The sequence below is a fragment of the Hibiscus syriacus genome, unplaced genomic scaffold (assembly GCF_006381635.1).
Source record: "Hibiscus syriacus cultivar Baekdansim isolate YM2019G1 unplaced genomic scaffold, ASM638163v2 tig00110415_pilon, whole genome shotgun sequence".
In the NCBI taxonomy this organism is placed as follows: domain Eukaryota; kingdom Viridiplantae; phylum Streptophyta; class Magnoliopsida; order Malvales; family Malvaceae; genus Hibiscus; species Hibiscus syriacus.
This window is the reverse complement of record NW_024062729.1, coordinates 720,943-740,506: the sequence shown is the minus strand read 5'-3', so window position 1 is coordinate 740,506 and position 19,564 is coordinate 720,943. Positions and strand designations below refer to the sequence as shown.

The window sequence follows — 19,564 nt, the reverse complement described above, 5'->3', positions numbered from 1 at the left end:
CGATATACCCTTCCATTCAAAAACATTAACTCAGCCAGAAAACCACCCAATACATTTTTGTTTGTCTGTCTATGGTAAGGAAAAACTTGGGTTCTTGAACATGTATGTTTATCAATAAAAGTCCTAACTTGAAACATTTCGCAATCTTTTATCCTCTTTGCAATCATACGCCACGTACAGTTTTTGTCAATCATACACCTTGTTTCGAAACGATCTTTGCTTGATTTGTTAACTCTTAGTTGATAGCCATCTTCCACACATTTCATATACAAAGTTATCTTCAAGTCTTCCTTTGTATCAAAACAATCATCTTTCTTGATACGAATAACTTTTGTGTAACAATCAACTGATATCTTTACCAACTCTTCTTCCGGTATCTGAAGTAATTCTGGCATATTCCAGTTATACTCCCGTGGCATTTTCTTCTCTTTTTCCTTTCTTCGGGGACTTCTTCTTCTTTTCCTTCTTCAGGGTTATATGAATTACAGAATGGATGTTCAACATGTTCATTCACATTCGTAACTTCCTCCTCATTATCATCAACAACATCTTCCTCGGCAGCGGCTGTTTCATCATCAAAATTCGGGTATTGACCAATATCAAAATCATTACATGCAGGGTCTGTTTCTTCTTCCATCACATCATCAAAATCCGAGTATTGACCAAGATCAAAGTCGGGGTATTGACCAATATCAAATTTTGAATACTAACTAGTACTCATAATTTTTTCTGTTGGCTCATAATCGTCTAACTGGTCAATACGAAAACCGGAATTTGGTGCTGAAAGTTGATTGGGATTTGGATTAGGAAAAGGTTGTGGGTTTTGAGATTGTGTTTGATATTGTGTTTGGTATTGGAAATGTGGTGAAACAAAATTTGCTTGGTGATGAAATTGTGGTGGAACCATTAAATTTTAGGTTGAAGAACTTAGTTGATTACTACCCGCTACTGACCCAACTTCACTACTTCTAGGTTCAACAACATACAATGTAACATATTCTTCTTGCAAAAACACTAATGTAAGCAATGAATCGTTCAACATCTTCATTATCGGTTAACAAATAAACTTTACCTTTTCTCATATAAGATAGCCTAAATCCACTTAGAGGCTCTAAATTCAATTTCTTTGCAACACGTAACATTAGAGTTTCATAAGTTAACTTTTTTAATGACAGTTTTAGTTGAAGATTCATGGGTAAAGACACATATTGTAAAACACCATGAACATTCTCCCATGACCCTCCAAAACACAAATATATCCAAACATGATCAACATTAGATGATTTCATTCTAAAAATTGTAAATTAATTTACTAACAAACGAGCTATAAACTAGACATCATCACTAACTTAGAGAAAAATATACCTTTATTAAGTTGATAGTTGATAATTTGGGAGATAAATCATTGAAAAATTATATAGAAATAAAATTATGTAAAAAAAATAGAGATGGAGAAGGATGTCGTTGGATATAGGAACGTATGTCGTTGGATATATGAACGGATGGAGATGGAATGAGTTACGATTTAGGGATTTAGGTTATGAGTTGTTGCTGCTGCGTTGCTATATACCCAAAACATTTGTGTTGCGAAACTAAAACCTGTTGCGAATTTGAAATTCAGTTGCGATTTACATATTCGCGTTGCGAAATTGGAAACTGGGTTGCGAAATTGGAATTCGCGTTGCGAATTTGTTGGTCATTTTGGCAAATCCAAAAAAATTGGTTAAATTTATATATTATAAGGCATTTTTGGTCATTGAGGTTATTTTCTCTTAATAAATTATAAACATTAGTAATTGTATTTTTATTTAAGCGAAGTTGAATGTATTAGTGAAATAAAATAAAACTAAAATACGACATCACAGTGAAAAACAAAACCTGCTGTATATGGATGCACCTAAAGATCGAATTCTTAGAGACACATGTCGAGAGCTAAATGCGAAGATAATTTATTCTTGTTATCTATAATTAAATATCATGATTGAAAACATATAAGTTATAAATTAACTAATGAACTCTGTTAATCAAGATGATTTTGAGTTTTCAATAAGTCTGTCTATGTTGTACGTTTTTATCTATCTTTATAGTAAGTTTTTTTTTATATTTTTTGGCATGTTTTTTGATTTTTTTACCGTTTTTCATTTATTTTTTTGAATGGTTGATTTGACTTCTCCATTACTTATCAAGATGACGATTATTTGTTATATTGTTGATCTTCCCGACTTTGAACCATCGGATTGGATTTGGATACCCAATTTGCATTCGTGGATAGCTTTTCACGTCGCTCGAGTTTGATTTGCAGGTTTGTCGGTGGTCTTTCAATAGCTTAATCTCTTTTTGTGATTCGTTTACCGATACGATCAGATCTGTTTGTATCTATCTTTGTTCGAGTTTCTTGGTTAGATTTAATCTTTCTTTGTATAATCCTTATATAATATTAAGTTGCTAGTTTTATTTCAATTGTCACATAAAAATTTCCTAATTATCTGCTTAATTTACTATTATGATTGTAAATATTTATAGTAATTTGAGATATTTTATGTTTTGAATAAAATTAATTACTTATATAAAATATCTTTTATTAATATAAATATTATCAATTTAAATCTTTTTATCGTATATATATATTGAAAAACACAAATTAATATAGTACAATAATAACCCTTAAAACTCAAAATCATAAAATAACTTCTAAATTATTTTTAACACGTTATTTATGAAACCCTAATCCTTTTCAACAAATCCTAACTCTAAAACTACTTTTATAAATCTTAAGTAATTTAAGAGTTAAAATTTAATTTTGAGATAAAAATAATAAATAATATATCTAATTAATATTGTCTTTCATTTGAACTATCATATGATAATCATACTTTCAATAAAACGTGTCTTTCATAAATATTATTAATAAATCACACATATTTTATGTGAATAAAATAAATATAAGATATGCCTCCTTTTGTGATTCGTTTGTCAGTGTGATCAGATCTGTTTGTATCTATCTTTATTCAAGTTTCTTGGTTAGATTTAATCTTTCCTTGTATGGTCCTTATGTGATCTTTATTTACTAGTTTTGTTTTAATTATTATAGGAAAATTTCCTAATTATGTGCTTATTTTACGATTGTGATTGTAAATCTTTACTGTAATTTGAGATATTTCTTATTTTAAATAAAATTAGTTGCTTCTATAAAAAATATATACCATCTCTATAAATAATTTTTAAATTTATGTACTTTAATTAATTACATAAATAATAGGAGTATTATTTTAGGTAAACTACCCTTTATGTTTAACACAACAAGAAAGTTTCTTTTTTATTTAATAAATGCACCTTGTCTTAATATATGTAGGCTTACATTAAAATTTTATCGTGCCAATCCTAAAATTTTATCGTATATATTTAGATATACAGAATTTTATATTATCACTATATGTATATCTATCTTCAAAAAATTTTGTAAATCGACTATTGTCTGTTTTGACAGTTTGTTCAGTAATAAAATATTATTAATTATTGAATTAATCAAGTTGTATGTCTCGTTAAAAACATACTTAAACTTAAATGAAGGAAAAGAGTACATGCAACCCGGTAAGAAAAAAACCTCCCACATATTACAACCTACAAATAAAATAGAATGACAAAACAAAACCGGGAGCAATCTACCGACGAAATACTCCTACATAATTACACATCCTAAAACACATTACAAAAAACGAAAACCAAACTTCTTAATTATACGTTTATTATTTAAATTATTAATTTTAATTTATTATAATATTTAAATTTTTATTTTTTTCAAAATGATATATAAGGTTTAGTTTTTACTGACTTCTTCAGAGTGAACTCTCAAGAAATCTAAATAAGCTTTTCCAAGGAGCTCGCGGGTGTACAAATTTTTGAAGAAATCAGCAACACCAATTCTCCTGAAGAGTGGTGGATTTTGAGGAGAAATGAGGCTCGGTGCTGGTCCCAGATCTCCATCCAATCTCGGGCTGTAAATCGTGACAATTGAAAGCCTTTCTTTAACCTTGTTCACGGCCGCACGGTGCTCAATGCTAGGGTAAATCCCATTGGATACAATCTGCAAACACAGTAAAACAAGAACACTATTTACCGTTTCATTCATAAATTTATAGGCTGATTGAACATGCATTACTAATCATCACCTCCATGATGTCTCCAATGTTGACGATAAAAGCATTTTCAAGGGGTTTAATGGGGACCCAACCACCATCTTTCTTTACTTGAAGACCTTCCATCTCGCTGATCTGCAGTAGAATGGTGAGGCCAACCGGATCAGAATGTGCGCTTAGACCAATTGCAAGCTCCGGCTCAGGACACGGGGGGGTAATAGTTCATCCTCATCGCTTGAAGCCCTTCTTCAAACAGGAAGTTCATGTCGTTCGGGTCCATCCCTAGAGCTTTTCCCATAACATCCAACAGTTTCTTGGCAAGATCTTTCAATTCTACAGAATAAGCTTCCAAGGTTTCTCTGAATGCAATCATTTCAATATAACAATTTCATTAGGTATAGTATATTTTACCGTGAAATGATTGAGAGATGCAGAAAGGAAGAACCTGAGGGTGAGTGGGAGATTAGGGAACAAGTGAGGCTTCCTCAAATAAGTTGGAAGGGTGATCATGTAGAACATGTCTCCCCAGTTCAGTTTCTGTTCCTCCGATACAACGAAAGCCTGCCCGAATCCCTCAATCTCATCTGGTCTTTGCCAAAGCTTCTTCTTCTCTTCCATTGGGAGATTGAAGAACTGTTGGACCTCCATCTTCATCTTTTCCAACAGTGAAGTGCTCACCCCATGGTTGATTAACTACAACACAGTCCCATCTTTTAATCTCAAACCCCAAAATCTCAGTCTATATTTTGAGCAAAACTCCATGATCTTCTAATATTAAACCCCAAAATCTCGGTCTATATTTTGAGCAAAGGAGAAAACAATTACCTGGAAGAATCCCCAGTCTTTGCATGCATGATGCAACAGATCCCTTTCTTCCTGTGAAGACAACTTTTGCATATCGATAACGGGAACTTGTGGCAATAGATTTGTGTGGGAGGCGACCGGAGGGTCTTCATCAGTGCGTACGTATCGAGGTGGGAGTTTTGTCAATGGCTCCTTTGCCAATTCTTGGACACTAGGCACCAAGAGAGAGGCTCCTAGCTTTGCCAACTCTGATTTCGTAGCCATGGCTTTTGAGTATGGACTTTCTCTCTCTCTCTCTCTCTCTCCAAATTATCTGATATCTAAAGAAGATGCGTGTAGCGCCTCATATGTAGACAATGAAATCACGGATTCACCGCCCAGTAACGAATAAAACCTCTACTTTTCATTTTTACTTGGTACTGTTAATTAACATAGCAATAGTCTGCTAATTCATATGGATAATACTAATTTCAAACAAAATTATAAAAATAGTATCTAAATTTCAAAAAGTTTGGTGATTTTAAATATTATATAATCATTTTAAATATCGTTTTAAATATTATATAATCATTGATACTCGAACACACGACTTATAAAAATAATAACGATCCTTTTAACTACTGAAATCACTTAGTTCATATTAAAAAAAATACTTTTTAACGGATAGGATAAGAGTGTTTAATTGTTGTGCCTTATCAAAAGTTATTCTAATTGACATTTACTTTATCTTATGTGACAAGGCGTGTTAAATCAATATTTTTTGATTGATGGTTTAGGAATCTACACTCCTCAATTAAAAAATACATTGACATGATTTAGAAAAATTCTAAATTTTCAAGATACCTTAAATCCTAAAAATTTAAATCAATCAATTAATTTAAAATTTTAAGAATTTTGTGTGACAATAATGAGAGATAAATGATCAATGAGTGTCGAATGATAGAAGGAATGGACAGTAATGATTAGGGATTATAAATGTAGAGATTTATATTTTTTTTTATTGAGAATTTAAGAATTTAAAGGACTTCAAAGAAAATTAAGGATTTTATTCATCCCTAAGAAAAGATAATATACCAGTAATCAAAATTACAAAATTAGGTATCTATAAATAATTACAGTGTTTTTTAAGGATTACAAAGTAGGGATGGCGACTCAACCCGACCCGGCCTGATCGGGTCGGGTTTTTTTTTAAATCGGGTCGGGTCGTGTCAGGTTTTTTTATACACTGTTCGGGTCGGGTTTAGGGTGGAAAAAATCCGACCCGACCCTAAAAATATATATAATTTTATCCTACATATTTAATAATAATTACAATAATATCCCTCTAAATATAATTTTTTTTCAATTAAGTCACTGTTTTTATTGAATAAAAATATTTTTTTTATTTCGGGTAGAGTTTCTAAGTCGTATATTCGGATCGGGTGAAACCTTAATTTCATCGGATCAGGTCGGATGGCCCAAAAACCCGACCCTACCCGATCCATTGCTATCCTTATTTACAAAGTAACATTTTTTAAGGGACAGTGCCATTATTTGTTCTATTTCTATATGAATGAAAAAAAAGCTAAAAATCCTTAAAAGTTCACGAGGTTGCTATCCAAATTTGACCATTTCCATACCAATTATTTAAGTAGTTAATTAGTCAAAGTCGTAGCTTTTTGGATAAGATTGAAGATAATAACCATACAAAAATTAGATATTTTAGTGATAATTCAAATCAAATCCAATTAAAATTATAATGACATAATTGTTTGGAAAAAATTGTGATAAATAAAAATTTTTGAGGTATACTTTTTAAGGGTAAAGATGGAGAAGATAAAAATGAATACATTGTTTTAAATTTTATTCCGTGAGATCTTTACAACGGTATCTCATTTGTTTAAAACGATTGAGTGATGAATGAGAAACTCAAAATAAAGTATATATAAATTGTGTTATGTAAAGAAAATGAAAAAACTCGTATCCCATATTGGGATAACAAGCATGTGAATGATTTATATATATTAATCAACTTAATAATTATCTAATGCCTTGTATGTAGCCATGTAGGTGCCAAGGGGTGCAAATCCAAGGTCATCAAACTCACTGGTGTCAGTATGATGTGGGCAACACTGCTGTTTCGATCGGTTGAGTCTTTTAGGGCATGCAAACATTTTTCACATTGCAAATTAAATATTTTCTTCAATTGTGATATATTTTTAAAATATTCTAAATTAAAAAAATATATTAAATAATTTTCAAATCATTATTCTATCGACACTCGAAATTTATTATAAATGGTACCTTTTTATTTATTAATAAAATTTTGTTCATTTTTCTTTTTATTTTTTATTGTAAAAAGTAAAAAAAATTCCAATATAAACTATAAACTATTTGAAGTAATTAAATCATTATTTTATATTTAACAAGTTTAATTTTATATTAAAATAAAATAAGAATGAACGTCTTTTCTCACAAGCTATTTTTTCCTTTTTTTAAATCAAAATAAGATTTTTTGCATAGTCAAAATTTCTGATAATTTTATATTAAAAACCTTGAATAAATAATTATTTAAAAAATAGGGTCCTCTAGACATTATTTGGAAGAATAATCCTTAAATCGTCCACATAGGACGACCCCGCGTCCTACAAATCGTGTGTTAAATCATCGCACCCTCCAACACGTAAGATGCATCCGACGTGGGCGCATTTTCCAAGTAAGACAATACAACAATTAGATAAAATGATATCCCGCATTATGAAGCGCGAGGTAACCTTTATGATCCAAAATATCGCGAAATTTATGAAGGACCTCGCGGACTGTAAACCGCAATGTTCTTTCAAATTCCATTGAAACGTTGAAATTAAATGAATATAATAAATAAATATAATAATATTACTTATTAAATATAATAAAATAATTAAAACATATAAATATATAAATATAGTAATTAAAATAGATATTTTATAAAAAAATAATTATAATATATTTTGTAAATTTTGAAATAAAGAAAAATTATATGTGTAAAATATTAAATATAATAAATAATTAATAATATTATAATTATAATATATTTTAAAATTTAAAAGATAAAGTAATCTCGCGTTTTACAAACCACAAGGCAATGAGTATGAAATAAATTTTGTAACTCGCGTCTTGCAGGATGCGAGTTGCATTTAAAACTGCTCTTCTTCGAGTGCGAGAAATGCTATAAATAAGGCCCTCTACTCATATTCACCACCACACACATCTCTTTCATATATTCAAAGAATAAAAGATTTCATATCATGGCGGCGAGTTTATTAATACATGATCGAAGTCACGTATTCGATTATTGAAATCGAAATGATGAGGTAAATTAATTAATATTATTTAGTTTTTTTACTATTTATTTATTTAGTCTATTTGTTTTGGTATTTAAATAATTTTTTAATATTTATATTTTGTAGGGATATGAACATGTATTAGAGTGTCATATAAATCGTGTGACACCGTCCGATGCATATATTATTGACTATTTACATTTAGTGGGTTTCAAATATATCAATAGTATAAGTGGTGATGGTGTGAAGTTTTATCCTCCACTTATAAATGCATTGGTCGAAAGATGGAAACCGAAGACGCACACGTTTCATTTACTATGTAGGGAGACAACTATTACCTTGCAACATGTTGCATTTCATTTGGGATTGCCTAGAGTAGTTATTATTGGTGTTTCTAGCGCCCCTAGAAACATATGTGAGATATTGTTCAAAATTGATCCGACTGATGATGAATACGGTGGTGAAAAAATAAAAATTAAATTTTTGGATGATAATTTTATGAACCTACCCCAGAATACGGAGCATGAAGTGAAGGAGATAAATATAAATGTTTTTACCTATGAATATTTATTAATATTTCAATTTATTTATTTTGAAAATTAAGTAGTTATATTATTTTATTAATTTTTTGAAGCGATTTGCTCGTGCGCATATACTACGAGTTATTGGGGTTTTAATGCCAGACAAATCTCGAAATAAGGTCATCTGATCTGGTTGAATCATTTACAAAATTTGAGTGATTCAAGAAATATAAGTTGGGGGTCGATAGTTTTGGCATTTTTGTTCCAACAACTTTGTAGAGTTGTAGACCCGACAAAAAATGTCATTAGGGAGTGTTTATTGTTATTGTAGTCATGGGCCTGGATCCGAATGCCATTTTTATGCCTGAAAACACATGTATCATATGAATTTCCGTTACTTAAGAGGTAAAAATAATTTTTATCAAAATTTTATAATATTATTAACAAATAATACAATTCTATTGTATTAATGATAGGTGGACTGATGAAACCTCTCACGCCCACTTACCAACACATCAAAGAGACTTCAGACTCTTGATCGATAAGTTTGAACATCAGGTAATAAAATATTTTCCTTCAAATTTTATCTTATAATTTTAGAGTAATTTAATTTATTTGAGGTTTTTAGCTAACAAAGTTATGTAATTTTAGTTTTATAGTTCATGTGGACACCTTACTGCGATGTTGCTATTGCCGACTATATATTGCATGAGATTCTGGTGATTAATGCGTCGGTATACATCGTGTCAGTCTCATTGATCTTGTTTGAGATAGTCAAGTGGCATCCTACCCAGAGCATCATTTGACAATTTAATTATGTCAAATAAATTTCGCCATATCCACCTTGCCTGGATGAGTTGCATCAATTGACGTGACAAATGAAGATGAAAATTAATTGGGCGGACCATAATGCGGTGTATTTGAATGAGTCAGTCCAAAGATTCGAGAAGACACCCATGACTCAACCCATCTTCGACCATAGTGTGACATACGATTATATGCGATGGTACCAAGAATATGAGATGCCACATCTATTAATCGATGAGGAGCAACTGCGAAAATTATATGATCCTCCACAGAGTCACCCGCGGACGGGGAGGCAACGTGGGGGAGTTAAGGCAGAGAAGAAGAAGACAACAAGGTGCATTCTCCACATCGGAAATAACACAATAACCTCCTTATACACCGCGGACACACCCTAACCCTATCTTCACCCACTTGACTCAATCAGTATTTCAGCAAATGAGGAAGTTCTCAGAAGGTTTCCTCACCGATGTCTTTGACCAGTTGAATTCACCACCGACATAATTAGCGGGATCCGATATTATTGAGCAGACGCCATTGCAGAGTATATTCTACATTGGTCTCGGTTCTAGTGTTAGTGGTTGATCGATTTCATATACAACTGTCGGTCCTGATGATGATGATGTTCCTGAAGAATAAGAGGAACCACAATTACGTCTGTGTCAGACTCGTCGTCCACCACGATGTGGAACTAGTGGACATAGACATTATTAGTTGTTATTTATTTTGTTCTTCAAAACTAAAATATTTGTACTAAACTACTTTATTTTGAATTAATCAAAAAAATTATGTTATGGGAAATATTTTATTATTTTGTACTAAACTATTTTATTTTGAGTTAATTGAGCAATTGCAGTTTATCGAACAATTTTTAATTATGCGAACTATATTCCATTAGTCGATTCATCTTGGGAGTTATTTTCCTAAAAAATAGGTTTCAGTGAAAATTGCACCTTGCACAATGTGATATCTATAGTACGTTAGCAGAATCACGCATCTTGCAAAATACGAGATACCAGGATCTCGCACCCTGCAACACGCATTATTTGATATCACGTCTTGCAACCCGCAAGGTTCTTGAACAATAAAAAACCACAATTCAGTATAATCGGGCAACCACTCACTTAAAATGTCGAGGAGAGAAAGGCTTACTACTTTGATATATTACGATGGCAAAATGATTGTTTATGCTTCTCTCAGTATTATATTACTTTGATATAATAACACTACCAACGAAGTTAATGTATAACAAGTTGATGAAGGAAGTGAAGAAAATGTCTCATATGCTCGTGGTACAAAATTGTTACACTTGAAGGTTTGACTATCGACGTTGTTAGAACCATTAACGTACACGATATACACCGTTGAGGACAATGGTGATGTGCATATTATGGTCGACGCTCACTTGTAATATTTATTTAGAGGGCCAATGAAGTTGTATGCATTATTCTCCGATGATGGTATCAGTGTGCCAAGTTAGAGACAAGTGGAGTTTGTCTTTGATCCAACTGTTGACAATTCGATGGCAAATTTGAAAAATGACTTCAATTTGTTAAGCACACATGGTACACATAACAATTTGGGTGTATCATTGGGTGTATCATCGTCTTTGATACCAAAGCATTCTTTTGTTACTAGATTCGAGTTTAACTTGAACATGCCACCAACGCAACAATCCATGTTTAAATCGTTCGATGATTTCTCATCTGGATGATATTCAACATATATCCCTTCTGTGGATAACGTCTTAACACATATAGGGATACATTCTTTTATTGGTGTGTGTGGCGTTGATCTTGGAGAATCGATTATGAGCGGTCTTGTGATCGAAAAACACATGTAACAGTAGCTAACTTTGATTTAAACGAGGCTGAACTATTCCACTTTGAGGAGGATCATTCTGATGAAGAACCAATAAGGGAGCCTGACCCCGATGATGATGAGTTAGGCCCCTTCTATGAAGAACCAGAAGACCTTGACATGCCACCAGAAGTAGAAGAAAACAAAGAATACGGCGCAATTACAATGATTCCACATGTTGTAATGTCTATTTCTTATTACCAGCCACCATCACATTTTACAAAAATTGATATGGAAGCATTCAATGCTCTGAAATTTTCCCAATTCCCACACATTGAGCAATTCAATCAACATAGTGATAGTGATCTCTATGTTGGAATGGTTTTCTAGTTAATATAATGTTTTAATTTTTCATTATTTATTTTGATTTGTTTATTGGTAAGTTGACAATTTTATTTACTTTTTTTACGAATGAGTTTTAGGAAAAAAGAACAAGATGTGACTGAAATTAAGAAATACAACATATGTGTTGAGTTAATCGATTGACGAAATCGGCCTAGAGGGGTTGAATTGGCAATAAAAATTTTGGTGGAAGCTTTTGCAGAAAATTGAAAGAAATTGCACAGCGATTTAGAGTGGTTCGACTTTCTCAATCAAAGTCTACGTCCACTACCTTAGCTATCCACACTAAGGATTTTCCACAAATTCACTAATTTGTCTTTCTTTTGAGGACAAAGAGTAACCTTACAAACCCTCAAAAATTATACCCCAAATTCTTGAGAACACTATCTCCCAAAGAGAACAATACAAATTTGCAAACTTACAAGGAAATCCTCACAAGGTAGATTGTTTGCACAATTCTAGAACAAAGAAAAGAACACTCAAGAATGAATACAATTGAGCACAATAAGTGTTCTTGAAAGCAAAATGAATATTGAATGAAAAATAGGCTTGAAATGCTCAAACTTGAGGTTTGATGCTTTCTCTTTGATTCTCTCTTGATTCTAGTTGCTTGATGTTTCTTGTACATGATCAATGGCTTCTAAGCTTGCTTAAATACACCTTGAATCACTTCTGAACGTTGGGGATCATTAATGAAGATAATATAGCCGTTTTAGTGTGAAATCAATTAATAAAATAGCTTGGAGCGTGGGGGAATCGGTACCCCATAGGGGGAATCGATTCCCTAAGTGTAAAATTCAAATATTTCGACCGTTGAGCAGTGGGGGGAATTGATACCCCCTGGGGGGAATCGGTTCCCTCCGAGCATACTGGAATTCTCGGAGCCAAACCATTCAAGGGGGAATCGGTACCCCCTTGGGGGGGAATCGGTTCCCTCTGAGCAATCTGGAATTTTTGGCTTTGAAATGGTTCGAAATATTTTGTAAAATTGTTTTGAAATTATTTTAAGATTAAAACTTAATTTTACACTTGATTAAGGATTAAAAATGACATTTGAAAGATTTGGAGTAATATTTTGATATTCGAATAATTATATCGAATATACTTAGAAAATCTTTTTGGAAAATCTTAAAATTCATTTAACTTAATTTGTTATATCGAAATATCAAAATGTTTTCAACAATATCCCCTTTTTGATATAACAAAACATTTTAGTAATTTTAAGATTTTGAAATCAAAAACGACGTTTTTGAAAAATTACTCCCCCCTTACTTTAACACTTCTCCCATTTAAAACATTTAACACTTCTCCCCCTTTTTGTTAAATCAAAAAGACTCGTAAAAGATTTTAAACAAGGTTTTTGAAATCATTTAGCCAATTTGATTGTAGTTTAAGCTGCTAAGATCACAATAAAGAGAAACGTTAGCCATTAGTTTCATAATCAATATTCATAAACAATGTGATATGGAAAAATTGGTCATAATGCAACTAATATGTAAATGATGCAAAAATAAACATTAAGCTCAAAATGAAAGTGAAAATCAAACCAAATATATAAGCATGCAAGTTCAAATATCCAATTATCCAACAAATTCAAACACCCAAAATAAAACAATCCATGAACATCAAAATGTTTCACAATTAAAAGTTATGAGTTCGGAACGATAAACCCATTGACCCAAAGGCCGAGTTTGATAAACAAATTACTAAGGAGACAACCATAAATCAAGGTTTCTATATTCTTGGAAGGAACAATGTTTATGGAAACTCACTAAAGATGATATGTGGCAGATTAATCTTCTTTTTATATTGGATACAATATATCCACCATATATCTATGTTCCTAAGGGAGGAGTACCTACCTCCGGATGGTCTAAACCACCAAGAGATAAAATAATGAAGGAATCTATCACGATGAGTTCTTAGGGTACTCTCACTATCCTTAGACTTATAGGGTGAATCCACATTCTCTTTTTCATTAAACCTGAGTTATCTAGTCCAAAATGGGTAGCGATTGTGCCGGAGTCAATAAAAATGAATTGTCCTAAAAGATAGGATCGAATTCCTATAGTTTCAGATCGACGCTCGTTTTGGACACATACCACATTGGAATAGAAGAATGCAGACTAATTGATGATAAACCAAAGGTTTGAGTTTAAAGAGTTTATCAAACTTCTAAGATTTAAGAGTAGGAAGATATTGGAAGTCCATATCTTCTATAGCTTGGATCGAAGGAATACGCTCTTCCCAGATTTTGTATGACTCAAAACAAGTATGGTACATATGGTATAGATATTGTCCACAACCAAGTACGTTGAAACAAGAGCTCATAATGATCATATTTGGGTTATTTGGATGTGGAGGTATAAGAGGTCGATTTTGACTTGAGTACTAGACAATGTCCTAGGTTGTTTAGGATTTGACATCGTTTAAGAATCAAAATAGAATATGTAACCTGCAAATTTAAACACATGTATGCAATATAATCAAACCCAAAACTCAAATGAGTCCCCAATATTTCAAGGTTCTCCAAACCGAATCCTAAAGGGCAATGTTTTGAAAAACTATTTGGAAAATAATGTTTGAAAATCATAATACGTATAATTTTTATGAAAACATAATTGAATCAATTAAAACAACAATTTTCGATTTTTTATTTCAAAATTTAAAGATAGTTTTGAAAAATTGAGTGTTTTTGATGAAATTGGTTGTAAAATCATCATATAACCAATGCCTGATGTAATGTTCATCTTAGAACTAATCAAAACTAGTCCTAAGTTCAAAAATCAATGAAATTGAGGATTTTGAAATATTACCCTTAAAATTTGGATTTTATGAGAATGTGATGTTGTTTGCAAGGATTAGAAGTTGAAGAACGATCTAATTCCGACCTGTATTTGATGATTTTGGCAAAAATGGAGATTTAGAGAGAAAGAGAGGATGAACGACGTTTAAGAAAGAAGAGACGTTTGAGAAAAATAGGGTGTTCTGCCTGTAAAAACCAGAACCCCATGGGGGTATCGGTTCCCCTACAAAGGGGGAATCGGTTCCCCTTCAAGGGGGTATCAATTCCCTCTTCCTTATTATTCAAAAATCTGTATTTTAAACACTCAAAATGCTAAATTAATCTTTTCTAGTGGTATTGGCAACTCATATATCAAAAATTAATTATGTTCAATCAATCAAATTAATCCTTAAACTACATTTGAACATAAAGTTAATTTTTCATCAAGAATCATAAACTCCCCCTAACTAATAACAATGAATGTAATCAGAAATTACTATTATAAGCATTTTTCATTTAGTCTTAAAAGTACTAAAATTATTTTAAACACTGAGTGAAGATAGGTCAGTTAAACCTAATTCTCTCTTAAGTGTCCAAAAACGTTCCTTGTCTAAAGGTTTTGTAAAGATATCCGCTAATTGATGCAAAGTATCAAAAAATTCTAGAACTACATCTTCCTTAGTGACATGGTCTCTAATGAAGTGATGTCTTATTTCAATATGCTTAGTTCTAGAGTGTTGGATGGGATTTTTAGTGAGACAAATAGCACTAGTATTGTCACACTTGATAGGAATGGTACCTACTTCAATTTCATAACCAAAAAGTTGTTGTTTCATCCATAAAACTTGTGCACAACAACTACCGACTGAAATGTATTTGGCTTCAGTGGTAGATAATGCAACATAATTTTGTTTCTTTGAAAACCAAGAAATCAACATATTTCCAAGGAATTGGCAAGTACCGGAGGTGCTTTTCCTATCTAATTTGCATCCTCCATAATCCGCATCAGAAAAGGCATGCAAGCTAAAGCTAGAGTCTCTAGGATACCAAAGTCCTAAACTAGGAGTGTCCTTAAGGTATCTAAAGATTCTCTTAACAGTTAGTAAATGTGATTCCTTAGGACATGATTGAAATCTAGCACATAAGCAAACACTAAACATAATGTCTGGTCTACTTGCAGTTAGATAGAGCAAAGAACCAATCATTGACCTATATAATTTAACATCCACACATTTACCTCCTTCATCCAAGTCAAGCTTTGTAGAAGAGCTCATTGGAGTGTCATGAGGTTTTCCATTTTCCAGTCCAAACTTCTTGAGCATATCTTTGACGTACTTAGCTTGATTGATGAAGATGCCATCTTTTCTTTGCTTGATTTGGAGTCCCAAGAAAAATGAGAGCTCCCCTATCATGCTCATTTCGAATTCATTTTGCATTAGCTTAGAAAATTCTTGGCAAAGAACATCATTAGTAGAACCAAATATTATATCATCAACATAAATTTGAACTACTAATAAATCTTTACCTTTATGCTTTAAAAACAATATAGTGTCAACCTTCCGTTTTGAAAAACCTTTTTCAATTAAAAAAATTTGGCAATCTTTCATATCAAGCTCTAGGAGCTTGTTTTAAACCATAAAGCGCTTTTTTCAATCTAAGAACATGATCCAGAAATTTTGAATCTTCAAAACCTGGAGGTTGTTCCACATACACTTCTTCCTTTATAAAACCATTTAAAAATGCACTTTTAACATCTATTTGATATAGTTTAAATTCATGAAAACATGCAAATGCTAATAACATTTTAATTGCTTTTATCCTAGCTATGGGAGCATATGTTTCATCATAATCTATGCCCTCTTCTTGAGTATACCCTTGAGCAACAAGTCTAGCCTTGTTTCTCACTATATTATCACTTTCATCAAGCTTATTCCTAAATACCCATCTAGTACCTACAGTAGATTTATTACTAGGTCTTTCAACTAATGTACATACTTTACTTCTCTCAAATTGATTTAACTCTTCTTGCATAGCCATAATCCAATGTTCATCATTTAATGCTTCTTTAATATTCTTATGCTCTATGCATGAGATAAATGCAACATAATTACAAATATTTCTAAGAGAAGATCGAGTTGTTACCCCTTTGGATGGATCACCTATGATTTCACCATCCTTGACATAGTTGTACTCTCTTGGGTAAGATGCTTCCCTTTCTTCAATGGTTGGATTCTCAAGAGGATCATGAGTTTCCTCATCTTTCGTTTCTTCTTTTGATGATGATTCTCCAATGTCATGTCTAACGTCATTTGTATTAATAATACCTACATCATCATTCAAACAAGAATCCTTCCTCGGAAGGAGAGTATCATCGAAAACAACATGTATAGATTCTTCTACAACCAAAGTTCTTTTATTAAATACTCGATAAGCTTTAGAATTTAAGGAATAACCTAGAAAAATTTCTTCATCACTTTTAGCATCAAATTTGCCAAGGTTTTCTTTACCGTTGTTTAAAACAAAACATTTACATCCAAAAGGATGAAAATAGCTAATGTTGGACTTTTTATTTTTGAAAATTTCATATGGAGTTTTCTTTAAAATTGGCCTAATCATTACTCGATTTACAACATAACAAGCGGTATTTGTGGCTTCCGCCCAAAAATATTTTGGCAAATTATTTTCACAAAGCATGGTTCTAGCCATTTCTTCTAAAGTTCAATTTTTCCTCTCAACAACTCCATTTTGTTGAGGGGTTCTAGGTGCTGAAAAAATTATAGCTAATACCATTAGAATTACAAAACTCATTAAATCCAAGATTTTCAAATTCAGTGCCATGATCACTTCTAACACTAGTGATAGAGTAACCTTTTTCGTTTTGGATTACTTTTGAAAATGTGATAAAATTTTCTAATGCCTCATCTTTAGTACTTAAGAATAGAACCCAAGTATATCTAAAATAGTCATCTACCAAGACAAATGCATATTATTTTCCACCCAAGCTAGTAGTCCTAGTTGGCCCAAAAAGATCTATATGGATCAATTGTAATACTCTACTAATTGACACATCATTAATGGATTTAAAAGAAACTCGCTTTTGTTTTCCTTTAGCACAAGCATCACAGATTTTATCATTATCAAATTTTAGTTTAGGCAGCCCTCGAACCAATTCTCCTTGAACTAACCGTTGCAAAACACTCATGCTAGCATGTCCTAGTCTCCTATGCCATAACCAACTATCATGCTCATCCTTTGCAACTAGGCATAAATTAGTCATTTCTATAGAGTCTAAATGCACCATGTATATGTTTCCTATTTTATGACCAACAAGCATAATCGAAAATAGATGCAATGTCAATCAATTTTTTAAAATAAAACATTGTATCTTTTATCAAATTTATTTTTCAAAAGATTATGCTTTTAACCCATTCACATATAAAACATTATGCAATGTTGATTATAGAGATTAAGAGTACATGCATAAAGTTTTTGAAAATGTTATGCATTAAAACTTTATAATATTTAAACAAAAATATATGCATAAACATTAAGAAAAATTTCAGGTCAAAATTTTGCAAAACCAAAGTTCTTGAAAAATCGATATCAATTGTTAAAGAGATATCAATTACATTTTAAAAACAATTTTAACCAAAAAATAATATGATGAATTAGAGTTTATAAAACATTACCAAAAATTACCATGTTCATCATACAATATTATTTTTTTTAACATACATGAGATAAACATAATTCAACATTTTAAAACATCATGCATGTATAAACTAAATGAGTAACTAAATAATAAAAACATTAAGTTTAGAAGTTACCCATTCCCTTTTTATATGTGGCTAGAGCATCTTGAATATCATCTTTATCACCATTGCTCTCACACACCTACAAGAGACATTTAAGTAGATTTTGGTATCCAAATTGCTTTGGATCCTTGAACAATAGTTTCAATGCCTCTTGTTCCTTTTGGCCATACTTGTCTAATTTTAAATCGTTTTCCTTTCTTTAAAGGACAAATATGTTCCTTATGACCATGATAATGACAATGTGAACATATTTTCATTATTGAACTAGATGAATTATTTAGAATTATATCTTTTTCTCTTGTTAAACATTCAAGCTTATCTTTCAAATTGAAATTTTCTTTTTCAATACTTTCAAATTTCATTTTTGAGAGTTCTAAATCCTTCTTCAAGATTTCATTTTGATTTTCAAAATCCATTTTCATTTCTAGAAGAAGTTTGTTTAATTTGAAAATTTCTTTTTCAAAGTTTTCATATTTTATTTTTGAAAGCTCTAACTCCTTTCTCAACATTTCATTTTGATTTTCCAAGTCTGTTTTAGCTTTCAAAAGAAGATCATTTTTAGCAATAAATTTAGAAATCAATTTATTGTATTTGGAGTTCATGGTCTCAAACTCCGAAAATAATTTATCATAAGCATCTTGTAACTCATTAAAAGATTTTGAATTTGATATATTTGAGTTAGAAGATACCTTTGGCTATGTGAGAGCTAATAGAGACATCACTTTTATTAGTTCTTCTTCTTCCTTGTCTCTATAGATCTCCTAAAGCTTATCCCACATTTCCTTGGCACTTGAACAAGAAGAAACTCCTTTATATACATTAGGATCAATTGCACAACACAACATGTGCATAGCCTTTGAGTTTTGTTGAGCTTACTTCCGCTCTTGAACACTCCACTTCTTTGCCTTCTTAGTAGGAGAGTAATATCCTTTCTTGATTATCATCCAAGCTTCCATATCAAATGCTTTGATGAATATCATTATACACCTCTTCCAATGACGATAATTTGTTCCATTGAAGTGTGGAGGCACGTCAATAGGTCTGGATTCTTCCATGGAGAATGAACCAGAAGTATACGCCATCTTTATCGATTTAACTCTTCCCGAATCGACTCAAGAGGCGATTAAACCTTCAAATGAGTTAGGCACTGATACCAATTGTTGAGTTAATCTATTGACAGAATCGGCCAAGAGGA

General features: G+C 31.7%; 1 pseudogene; it reads right to left on the bottom strand.

Annotated features, from left to right (window-relative positions):
* Positions 1-3,802: 3,802 nt before the first annotated feature.
* LOC120124131 lies at positions 3,803-5,247 on the bottom strand (annotated as a pseudogene).
* Positions 5,248-19,564: the final 14,317 nt, after the last annotated feature.